The sequence below is a fragment of the Amblyraja radiata genome, chromosome 11 (genome assembly GCF_010909765.2).
Source record: "Amblyraja radiata isolate CabotCenter1 chromosome 11, sAmbRad1.1.pri, whole genome shotgun sequence".
In the NCBI taxonomy this organism is placed as follows: Eukaryota; Metazoa; Chordata; class Chondrichthyes; order Rajiformes; family Rajidae; genus Amblyraja; species Amblyraja radiata.
The window spans coordinates 29,568,852-29,581,613 of record NC_045966.1 but is presented as its reverse complement, the minus strand read 5'-3'; positions in this window follow the sequence as shown (position 1 = coordinate 29,581,613).

Below are 12,762 nucleotides of genomic sequence, written 5' to 3'. Positions count from 1 at the left end.
TTATTCAAAAGTTCGGTTTCCAGTATATAGGTTCTCTATACACGTCTGGCCACAACAGTGGTCAGCGCTGAACTAACGCGCGAAAGCAAAAAGCGCGCGAAACAAGCAGCCCCTCCAGAGTCACGTGACCGCGGCTTCCGAGCGCCGGGTTCGATACCTGCTTGCGCCAGCAGGCGCCGTTACAGTATACTGTATATTATATTGTACAGGAAGGAACTGCAGATGCTGGTTTAAATTGAAGATAGACACAAAAAACTGGAGTAAGTCAGTGGAACAGGCAGCAACTCTGGAGATTGGAGACTGAAGCAGGGTCTCGACCCGAAACGTCACCCATTCCTTCTCTCCAGAGATGATGCCTGTCCTGCTGAGTTACTCCAGCTTTTTATGTTATATTGTATAATATATATTACATTTATTTAATTCATCAAAATATGAGTATAAATTCTGAATAGCTGCAGACCTAATACTGCCAGCCACCGAGGAAGAGACCCAGTTATTCCTATTATTTGTTTCCAGTCTGTCAACCAGTTATCTCTCCATGTCAGTACCTTACTTCAATCCCATGAACTTTAGTTTCATACACTAATTTCTTTAGTGGAACTTATTACATAGACGGTAAATTTTGTTATTATAACTAATATTTTGTTTATCCTCGACTACTTTCAGTTGTTGGAAGAAGATGGTCAGAGGGGAAATACTCAAGGGTATTTTTTGTGAGATTTTTGGTAAGTCTCACAGGAGAATAAGCAAAAGCAAAGTTGGGAGGAAATGGAAGGGAGGGTTAAGAAGTGTCTAATCTTGATGTTCCAGCCCTCATAGGTGTTGCAGTTTTAATGAGCCAGATGGTACTTAGCTGCTGGTGCTTTGTGTGTTAACATAAAGGCTTGGCTTAATTTCAAATCTCACAGAAAACAAATCTGTAAATCTGCAATGCCATTTTTGATGATAAGAAGCCAGCAGCTGTCTCTGTTCTTATTGTCTTGCAATCAATAGAATCGTGCAAATTATAGTGGAGTTTTCTGCAACCTATCATCCGCTCACCAAAAAAAATCACAATTAATGATGACATTCTTAGTCATGCACAACATCCCTTCCTTTTTCCACAAAACCTTCCTGCATCTGTATCTTTAGCCTACTTCACCATAAAGCCTGAAAAATTAATCTCATTTTTCATTTTCTCTCTTTAAAAGTATGAGAGACTAACTTGAGTGTTCGGAGCGAGCAGTTGCTTGCTGAGCTCACGTCTACTCTCATGTGCCACCGGGAAATTAGTCAATAGTGTTAGATAAATTTCTCTGTAATAGCAATAGAGATGAGGGAAAATAGGGTGGGGGTAAAGAAAACGCATAGGGAGCAAACAGGGGAGAGAGGAAACCAAGGGAAAGCAGGAGTGAATGAGGGGTTGGGAAGTCAGGGCAGAGGAAGGGTTAAACAGCTGTGTTTGGTAATAAGCCCCCCACCTCTACCCCCCAGAGTTATGAAGTTTGCAGGTGCAGCATTCTTCATTAGTGTTGCCTGTCTTCAAAGATAAGTAGGGGAATCAATAAATATAAGAATGATGGCCCATTGGAAAAGAGCCTGAAGAAGGGTCCTGACCCGAACCATCACCTCTCTATTTTCTTCAGGGGTGCTGCCTGACCCGCTGTGTGACTCCAGCATTTTGTGTCCTTCCATTGGAAATCCTTTAATTCAGATATTGTTCTTTAATCTCTGCAGGAGGAATTTTGATTGTCTGTCAGTGCACAAGGAATGTCATAGGTTTTCATATTTTTGATCCAATTTCTATTTGTAAATCAAAAATGCTGATTGCACATGTTGATTATATCATCACTAGTGCAGCCTGCAATGGAGAAACGACACCCATGTTAGAATAAATGTTCACAGAAGTGCCTAATCCAGTTTCCCTAAGGGTACAAAATGGGTGAATTGTTAGAAATGGGTGTGAACACTTCAAAACACCTGCAAGTAATGCAAACATATGAAAATAGCAGATATTTTTCTTATATTCTGATTTCCAGACCACAATTTTACTTCCAACAAAGACTTCTTGTGTATCAAGTGAGTATATAAAATATTCCATCACCACAGCTTTATTTTTATCATGCATTACAATCGCTCCACTATTTTAAATCCTTATTTACCTGTGGATTGTAATCATGTATAGCCTTTTTGTTGACTAGATATTACACAACATAAAGCTTTTCACTGTACCTCATTACTAAACTAAACTAATTCATTTTCCAATATAAGATTTTTTTTTTCAATGTGGTGATCATTTTTGAAATATTGTTTTGCTTCCCAACTTCAAACATGTCAGGACAAGAAAATGTAACTCTTCAGGTTCTTGAGTAACTCATACAGCAAAGGAACAAGGTCTTTGGCCTAACTTACCCATGCTACCAAGATGCTCCATGTACATTAGTCCCACCTGCTCATGTTTGGCCCATAGCCTTCTAAACCTTTCCTATTCATGTACCTGCCATCATGTTTTTTTAATTTTGTTATATTAACTGCCTCAAATACCTCATGTGGCAGTTCGTTCCATATACCCATCACCCTCTGTGAATACGTTTCCCCTCAGGTTCCTATTTTATAATTTTCCTCTCACCTTAAACCTATATTCTCGGTAAAAAACTTTGTACATCTTCCTTTGTACATCCTGAGTTACTCCAGCATTTTGTGTCTATCCCAACTTCTTTACTCGATACCCTGACTGATGAAATCCAATGTGCCAAAAGCCTTCTTGACCACCCCATGTACGTTGGACACCACTTTTAAGGAACTATGTACCTGCATTCCTAGATGCCTCTGCTCTACAACACTCCCAGAACCCTGCCATTCACTGTGAAGGACCTGCTCTGATTTGACTTCCCAAAATGAACACCTCACATTTTCCTGCAATCATATTACTCCAAAACTCCAGTGACATAAATGTAAAGCTTCCAGTTTAACATTATTGAGATAATGCAAACATGCAAGTCTTGCATTTATCAATCAAACAATAATAAATCAGGAAAGGAACATGTACAAATTAATAAATCATCCTGCTATTTTCTTAAGGGGTCTTAAGGGGTTGGACAGGCTAGATGCAGGAAGATTGTTCCTGATGTTGGGGAAGTCCAGAACAAGGGGTCACAGTTTAAGGATAAGGGGGAAGCCTTTTAGGACTGAGATGAGGAAAAAAATGTTCACACATAGAGTGGTGAATCTCTGGAATTCTCTGCCACAGAAGGTAATTGAGGCCAGTTCATAGGCTATATCATAGGCTATATTTAAGAGGGAGTTAGATGTGGCCCTTGTGGCTAAAGGGATCAGGGGGCATGGAGAGAAGGCAGGTACAGGATACTGAGTTGGATGATCAGCCATGATCATATTGAATGGCGGTGCAGGCTCGAAGGGCCAAATGGCCTACTCCTGCACCTATTTTCTATGTTTCTATGTCTATAATATTTTATTTTAATACTATAGATTCATATTATAGTTTAGTGCAGAGATTCAACATGGAAACAGGCTCCTTGGCCCACTGAGTCATGAAACCAACAAACCCCTTTTGGATGTGGGAAGAAACTGAAGCACCTGGAAGAAACCTATACGGCCATAGGGAGAACATGCAAACTCCACAAAGACAGCATCCGAGGTCAAGATTGGTCTGCCACTGTGATTCAGCAGCTCTACCACCTGTGCCACTGTGCTGAATAATTAAAACAATGCTTTATCCCCTTTAACATTTAATCACAATATCAGAATAACACATACTGCACCATTCTGATATTTTCAAAAAGGTTTCTAAAATCCTTAAAACCATTTTCAGCATAATTTCGGAGTATATTTATGCTAAAAGCTTAAGACATTCAATGCAGACGTTTTGGGAGAAAATGGACAAGCATTAAAATCTGTACAAGGTTAAGGTTAGGACAGTACAACAGTTGGTATTGCTGCACACAGTCCACTCACCTTCACTCTGTTTACCGCATGGGTTGTCCTCAGGTCAAGTCAAGTCAAGTCACTTTTATTTCTATAGCACATTTAAAACAACTCTCATTGACCAAAGTGCTTTACATTGGTGGAGGTACTAACGTTATACAACATTGGTTCATAGATTAAGTACATACATAAATACACACCTATAGCCCTCCCTCAGAGGACGTCAAGAAAGGCTTGAGAGAAAAGATGAGTTTTAAGTCTCGACTTAAAAGAGTCGATGGAGGGGAAGAGGGATGCTGTTCCACAGTCTAGGAGCTGCAACCACAAAGGCGCGGTCGCCCTGAGTTTATGCCTAGACCACGGGATGTACAGTAACCCCAAGTCGGCCGATCTGAGGGACCTGGAGGTGGTGTGGTGGGTAAGCAGACTTTTGATGTAGGTGGGGGCAAGCCCGTTAAGGGCTTTGTAAACATAAAGAAGGATCTTGAAATTTATTTGGAACCGCACAGGGAGCCAGTGAAGAGAGGTCAGAATCGTGGTGATGTGGTCCCTATTTCGGGTGCCCGTCAGGAGTCTTGCTGCGGCGTTTTGGACCAGTTGCAGGTGGGACAGAGGAGATAAATGTGTGGATGATCTTTTCGAGGTCATCAAACTGGAGGAATTGTTTTATTTTAGCTATCGTCCAAAGCTGGAAGAAGCTAACTTTTACCACGGCATTGACTTGTTTGTCAAATTTCAATGCTGAGTCAAATATCACGCCAAGGTTTTTGACGTGAGGTTTGAGTAATGGGGTAAGGCTTCCTGCTATCATTTTGATTGAGTCCGAGGGACCAAGAAGGATGACTCAGACTTACTCTCGTTTAGTTGGAGGAAGTTCTGGGCTATCCAACACTTTATATCTTCTAGACAGTCGATAAGGTTAAGTAGATTTGATCGGTTTTTGGGCTTCAGGGGGAGATAGAGTTGTGTATCGTCTGCATAGCAATGGAAGGGAATACCGTGCCTTTGAATGACTTAGCCTAAAGGGAGCATATACAGGGAGACGAGAATGGGGCCAAGGATGGAACCCCGCAGCAGAGGCTAGCTGGGGAGGAGAAAGAGTTGCCTATGTTAGTAGAGAAACTCCTACCTTTGAGGTAGGAGATGAACCAGCTCAGGGCAGTGCCATCAATACCAACCCCGTACCGGAGACGGTCAATTAGGATGGTGTGGTCGACAGTATCAAATGCTGTGTTGAGGTCGAGAAGGAGCAGGATTACACAGTCGCTGGAGTCAACGGTGAGCAGTAGGTCATTATGTACCTTCAACAAGGCAGACTCTGTGCTGTGGTGGGCCCTGTAACTTGATTGGAAAGTTTCCAAGATAGTATTTTGGTGAAGGTAAGGCATAAGTTGACTTAAAACTACCTTTTCAATGGCTTTTGAAAGGAAAGGCAGTTTTGAAATAGGTCTGTAGTTACTTGGCAAGGTGGGGTCGAGGTTAGGTTTTTTCAGGAGGGGCTGGACTACTGCATGCTTGAAGCAGGTAGGAACAGTGCCAGTGGCCAGAGAACTGTTGAAGATGGCGAGGATGCTGGGACCGGCTATTGTAATGACATCTTTCAGAAGAGCAGATGATGGTCTGGTGGTCAGGTGGTCTGGTTAACTTTCCATCCTAAAGACGTGCTGGTTGGTAGGGTAACTGGCAACTGTAAATTATCTCTGCTGCAAATAGCTTATAGGAAAATCCAGGATGGACACTTGTGAGAGAATCAGTCACTGGGAAATAAGTGGGAAAAGAGATTGATGGGATTGTTTTGAAGTCTTCGTGGTCTTTTTTTCTGCTATGAGAAAATATGAGATTAATATTTAGTGTGTAGGAAAACATTCAGCTTTTGGAAATATTGAAGGGTCGAATAAAGTACAAGTGTAGATAGAAGACAAACTTTGATAACGTCCACCTGAGCAATGAATTATTCAAAATAATGGAAGACTCAAGCTGAATAGCGTCCTTAAATCAGTCATTCTACAACATTGTTAATCTTTATTTTAAAGTATTGGAGAAATCTCTATTACTGCATGTGTATTACTGTCATATAAGAAATAGCTCAGTCCTCTGATTTCAGTAGGAATAGTTTGAAGATAGTTCAGATAATTCTCATAATCCTTTTATTACCTCAAAAAAATCTGTAGGTGAGTCATGGTTGTTCACTATGTGGTAGAAACTGATGTAAATCACTTTGATATTTTGTTGATCTTTGAATAAATGTTGCCATATTTATCATCCATCATGTAATTGTCCACATTCTAGTGAGAATTATTGATGTCATATCACGGAAAAGTAATATAGATTTTGGATGCCGTAATTCGCTATAATGCAATAGTTGAGTTCCTAAAACAAAATCCTTTTTCCTGCAGGAAAAATAGTATTTTAATAGCTATAACTTAATTTTGTTACTGCAACTTAAAAATACTAAAAGTTGTATATTATATTGTTTTGTAAAATATAATTGTACAAGTGTCAACAGAAGCGATTGACAGTTTCAATGACCACCTGCAGTGAAACTAGTAACCTGTGACAAGAGTCAATGGCATCTGATTACTGCATGGAGTTTACGTGGGAACAGTTTTTTTCCCTAGAATAATTTGTTTCCAAAAATTGCATTAATTGTATGCTTGTCTGTAGCTAAAGTAACTCTTAAGTAGTTCTCTAGCTACTGATTAAAATTGTGTTATAACTAATACAATCCATGTAATACAAATAGTGTTTCCTAATTCATCACCAATATTATATCTAATTAGTGTTATGGAGCACACGTGATAGCAGAACTACCTGTACTCATTTTGTCAATGTTTAGTTTGACACATGGAGAAATATTTTCAGTTTCTGTGTTGAATTGTGTTGGGCATCATTTTCCCAGTATTTTGCAGATTCCAGCCAACATGTACTCAAATGCATTCAGATGGCAGTGAGAGCAGTTTTCTTAAAGTGTCAGTGCTGTTTTAACTGAAGATGGGCACAAAAGACTGGAGTAACTCAGCGGAACAGGCAGCATCTCTGGAAAGAAGGAATGAGTGACGTTTCAGGTCGAGACCATTCTTCAGACCTGAAGACGAGGTCTGCAGGGTCTCGACCCGAAATGCCATCCATTCCTTCTCTCCAGAGATGCTGCCTGTCCCACTGAGTCACTCCAGCGTTTTGTGTCTATCTTTGGTGTGACAGTTGTCTCATTTCATCGGCTTCATGTATTGCGCGCATGGAAGAGACGCTAGACGTTTACATGCCGCTTGCATCTATTCATCCAAGTGTGCTCTTAATAAAATCTCACATCTGTGCGAGGGAGGGATTGAATGGATGTAGCCACCAGCTAAAGCAAAGGCACAGTTAGGATAGGGAAATAATCCCACCACTTAATTAACCAGATTCCTGAATATAAGAACTATTTATACATGTAACATTTTTGTTTTTAAATCAATGTAACTATTTTTTTAGTTTTAATGCCGAGCTAAAACCCCGTCCTGTGGGAAGAGCTTGCAGCAGCTGGTTTCATAGTGCCTTCATTGTTGGTAGGTGCTGATCTTTCGCATGGACCACTGTCAGTGTCAGTTTTTCCAACTTCCATAGCCGCTCTGCATTAGTGGAGCTAGACATGAAAGTATCTCTTGACACTGGTGCTGGAGATTTTCAGCATGGAGGCAGCGTGCTCATAAACATAGCAGGTCATAGAGTGATACCGTGTGGACCCTGTAAAATGACCCCCACCCTCCCGTCTCCCCCGGCCAGTGATGTGATGGATGCGGGGGTCTGGATCAATCGCTGACAAGTCCCCCCCCCCCCCCCCGGCGACGTCATGTCCGTTATTTGACTTTTCGGCATTGCGGTCTTTCGGTGAGTTGGCTTCTAGGCGTTGCGGCCTTTCGGTGAGTTGGCTTTTCGGCATTCCAGCCTTTCGGTGAGCTGGCTTTTAGGCGTCCCGCCCTTTCAGTTATTTGGCTTTTAGGCATCCCGCCCTTTCGGTTAGTTAGCTTTTAGGTGTCCTGTCCTATCGGTTAGTTGGCTTTTCGGCTTCTTACGCTTTCGGTTAGTTGGCTTTTCAGCTTCGTATGCTTTCGGTTATTTGTCTTTTTGGCTTCGTTTCTGTTCGTTTATTTGGCTTCCACTTCTTCGCTTCGGCTTCTCATCCTTCGACGCCACGTCCGCACACGTTAAGTATAAAAGGTGATAAAAGGAGAGATGATGGCAGACGGAACCAATGCAAAAGAGGTTAGGAGACCCAGGGGCTAAGTGCACGATTGATTGGCAAATGGAACCAGGTGAGGAAGAGAAAATAAACTAGGTAACTTGGGGCTGATGGAAGGAGGGGTGGGGAGGGGGATGTTGGAAAGAAGTGGCTGAGAAAACCTGAGTGAAATAGGAGTGAAAAGAACACGCATTGCAAGTGAATTGAAATTCGAAAATTCAGTATTCATAGTTGTAGACTAACTAGGTGGAATATGGGATACAGTTCTTCCTGTTTTGGCTTGGCCTCACTGTCAGTGGAGAAGACCAAGGGCAGACTGGTCACTATGGCAATGCTTTAAAAATTCCAACGAATCCACCCCTTCAAATAAACATTTGTATCCTATCTACCTAAACTTGTATTTTTATATAATCCATGGGATTTTATTGTGCTAAATGCAGGAATTTCTGGGAATAATCCAGAAGATGCAGGATCTTTTCATTCTAAAGAGGAAAAAAGATTCTAGGGGGAGAAAGAGGCGACCGTGGTTGACAAGGGAAGTCAAGGACAGTATAAAACTAAAAGAGGAGGCTTATAACATAGTAAAGATTAGTGGGAAGCCAGAGGATTGGGAAGCTTTTAATGAACAGAGGGTAACTAAAAAGAAAATATGGGGAGAAAAGATGAAATACAAAGGTAAGCTAGCCAATAATATAAAAGAGGATAGCAAGAGTTTCTTCAGTTATATAAAGAGCAAGAAAGAGGCAAGAGTGGACGTTGGACTGCTGGAGAATGATGCAGGAGAAGTGATAATGGGGAATAAAGAAATGTCAGAGGTGTTGAATAACTTCTTCACAGTGGAAGACATCAGCAACGTGCCTGAAATTCAAGAGAGTCAGAGTTGGAAGTTAGTGCAGTGGCTATTACTAGGAAGAAGGTGCTTGGGAAGCTGCAAGGGCTGGATGGACTGCACCCTTGGGTTCTGAAAGAGGTGGCTTTAGAGATTGTGGAGGCATTGATAGTGACTTTTCAGGGATCACTAGAATCAGGGGTGGTCCCAGATGATTGGAAAATTGCCAATATTACCCTGCTGCACAAAAAGGGAGCAAGGCAGAATAGTGGGATCTTTAGGCCGGTTAATCTGTCTTCAGTGGTTGGTAAGATTCTAGAGTCCATTAAAAAGGATGAGGTTACGGAGTACTTAAAAGTTAAAATAGGCCAAAGTCAGCATGGCTTTGTGAAGGGGAGATCTTGCTTGACTAATTTGCTGGAATTCTTTGAAGAAGTAAATAGCACGACAGACAAGGGAGCGAGGCAGTAGATGTTGTTTACTTAAATTTTCAGAAAGCCTTTGATAAGGCTGATTAAGAAGACGAGAACTGGCAGTATCAATGGGCAGATGGATACCAGGTTGGCTGGATGGCATTAGACAAAGTGGCAATAAAGGGGGCTTTTTCTGGTTCACTGCCAGTGACTAGTGGGGTTCCGCAATGGTCGGTGCTGGGGCCGCGACTCTTCACGTTGAATATTAATGATTTGGACGAGGGGATTAAAGGCTTTGTGGCAAAGTTTGCGGATGATACAAAAAAAAATAGGTGGAGGGGCTGTAGTGTTGAGAAACCAGGGGTCAGGTTGGGAGGGTGGGTAGAGAAGTCGCAGATGGAATATAGTGCAGATGGAATATAGTGTAGATGGAATATAGTGGAGTCATGCATATTGGTAGTAGGAATAAAGGTGTAGACTATTTTCTAAATGGAGTGAGAATGCAGAAATCAGAGGTGCAAAAGGACTTGGGAATGCTGGTACAGGGATGTAATGTTGAGGCTCTATAAGGCACTGATAAGGTCGTATGTTGAATATTGTGAACAATTTTGGGCACCATATCTGAGGAAGGATGTGCTGGCTCTGGAGAGGGTCCAGGGCAGGTTTACAAGAATGATCCCAGGAATGAGTAGGTTAACCTTGTCGGCTCTGGGCCTGTACTTGCTGGAATTTAGAAGAACGATGGGGGACTTCAATGAAACATACAGAGTGAAAGGCTTGGATATAGTGTGGATGTGGAAGATGTTTCCATTAGTGGGAGAGTCTTGATTTAGAGGTCATAGCCTCAAAATTAAAGGACTTTCTTTTAGAAAGATTAGGAGAAATTTCTTTAGTCAGAGGGTGGTGAATCTGTGGAATTCTTTGCCACAGAAGGCTGTAGAGGCCACGTCAGTAGATATTTTTAAGGCAGAGATAGATAGATTTGTGATTAGTACAGGTGTCAGAGGTTATGGAGAGAAGGCAGGAGAATGTGGTTAGGATGGAGATATTGATCAGCCATGATTGAATGGCGGAGTAGACCTGATTTTACTCCTATTCCTTATGACCTTATTTCAAGCAAGCACTGTCTTTTCTTTAGCACAAAACAGTGCTGAAGGAACTCAGAAGGTCTGGAAACATTTGCGATGTTTCATGCTGGGACCCTTCTTCAGACTGGGTGAGTGGATGAGAGATAGCTGGGAGACCCCTCTATCAGTCTGAAGAAGGGTCATGTTCCAGACATCTGTCCATAGATGCTACCTGGCCAGCTGAGATCCCCCAGCACTCTGTTTATAGCTCAAGATCCAGCATCTGCTGTCTCCTGTGTTTCCACTGTCTGTTACATGATCCTTCAGCAGTGTGCTAAAACATTGCTTCCAGGCTGCTCTAACAAAATATATTCCCTTATAATAAAGGTTTCCTGCTTTAGATTTACCCATACCAAATACGTTTTCTTAAGATAAAACGTGACCAGTAGGACTAATCATATCAAACTCAAAATGTGACAAAAATATTTTGTATTAACTCATGCTCTGATTTGCTAGTTTCCAGTTTTAAAATGTAAGTGGGTGTAACAGTAGCCAGGTATGAATTGGCACCATTAAAGGATCTGTCTCTTTTCAGACACCTACCTTGAGTAGATCATGCTCAGTTACTTTTGATTCTCATAAATGTTCAAGATTATCAAGACTAACTAATTGAAACATTACAGCAGCCATCAGCAGAAAATATAATTTCACTCCAGCTCAGGGAACAAAAATAACAAAAGATATCTGTCTTATTAAGAATATATGTGTCAGTATTTGTTGAACATTTACTTTTGGTGAGAATTCTTTTCAATTTCTGACCTCTCCTTACTTCTTATCGAGAATATATGGGTAGCATTTGTCTTCTTAAATAATGTTCCTGCTTAAAATTGTTTCTAGGGCAATATAAAAATGGCACACAGGAAAGTACATCCATTTGTTTGAAACTTCCCATCCATCCTTTCTTTCCAGTGAGCCTAATCCAGTATTTGAAGCTCTCAGTGCAATAGTCATGGTCAAATGGATAGATTTAACGTTTAATCTAATTTTTACTACTACTACTACTAACATCATATGACCAGTACTTCTTTCATTTTTGTCAGTTATTTCATTTTCCATTCAGAAATCAACTCAGGTTTTCTATTTTTGCCAATTGGAATCTATTTCTGGCTCCACATGCAACCAATTACATTTGGCTGAATGCCTCTCTATAAGGACTGTCATGATGTCTGAATTTCCTCCCTTCCAATCCCTTGTTCGACATTCCTCTATCAGTATGCTCAATTCGTATTCAGTGTTTGCATTGTTAATTAACGCTATCCTGGAAATAAAACAATTCATGCAGGTTAAGCAGCCAGAAATTGTGCCTCAAACATTTCCTTTCACACATACAAACAATTGTATCTGGGGAAATGGATTTTAAAACGGAATAAGTTTTAACAATGAAAACACGGCCCTTCCTGTATAGATAGTGTATGTGATTTACTGCTATATTTCCATTTTTTCCATAATTACACTGTATAAAGGCATTTTGGTAAAATAATCAGTTAAAGCCAGTTAAAAATATAAGCAAATTATCCAGTCAAAGAGAAAGAATAAATTATTCTTGTGAACGAGCTTAAAATGCTATGAATATGCAGAAATGTTCATGCAACATTTTGAGGCATTAAAATGATCAACCATGCAAATCAGTAAAATTATTTTCATTTCATCGCATTATATATTTATTATTTTTTTAACTCGGTGTGAGACCATTGCTATCATGGTATAAATAATCAGCAGCTGTCTAATTATATAAAAAGTCTTAATCATCTAATCAAGAAAACATCAAGTCTATCATGGAATGAATTTTTAATGAAGAGCAATTTTTAAACTATTTAGTGTGTCTTTCACATTTAAGCCACACAAGGTCACTTAACTGGGATAACAGAAGTATCTGGCACACATTCTGCACCATTCCAGCAGAGGTCAGTGTATTAACTGAGGGGAGCTATATTTTTTGAAGAATAGCTTGCCAACATCTCCAACACTGAGTAATGATGAATGGTGGTTTGCAGCTTCATCAAGAAATACACAATTTACAGTAGGTATTTGGCTTAACAGTCCAAGCAAAAGATGCAGACATAACTATTCAAAAAGCAGAAGTCTGCATGAAGCATCAGTGAGCAACCTTTAATGTGCAACTTAACCATGATCTATCATTTACAGCTATTTTCCCATCGAAAGTCATTAATTCATACAGACGAAGGATATTGGATTACTGAATGAAATAGGAAGGGAGAAAGTCCATAAAAATAAGAACAAAGAGTTTGT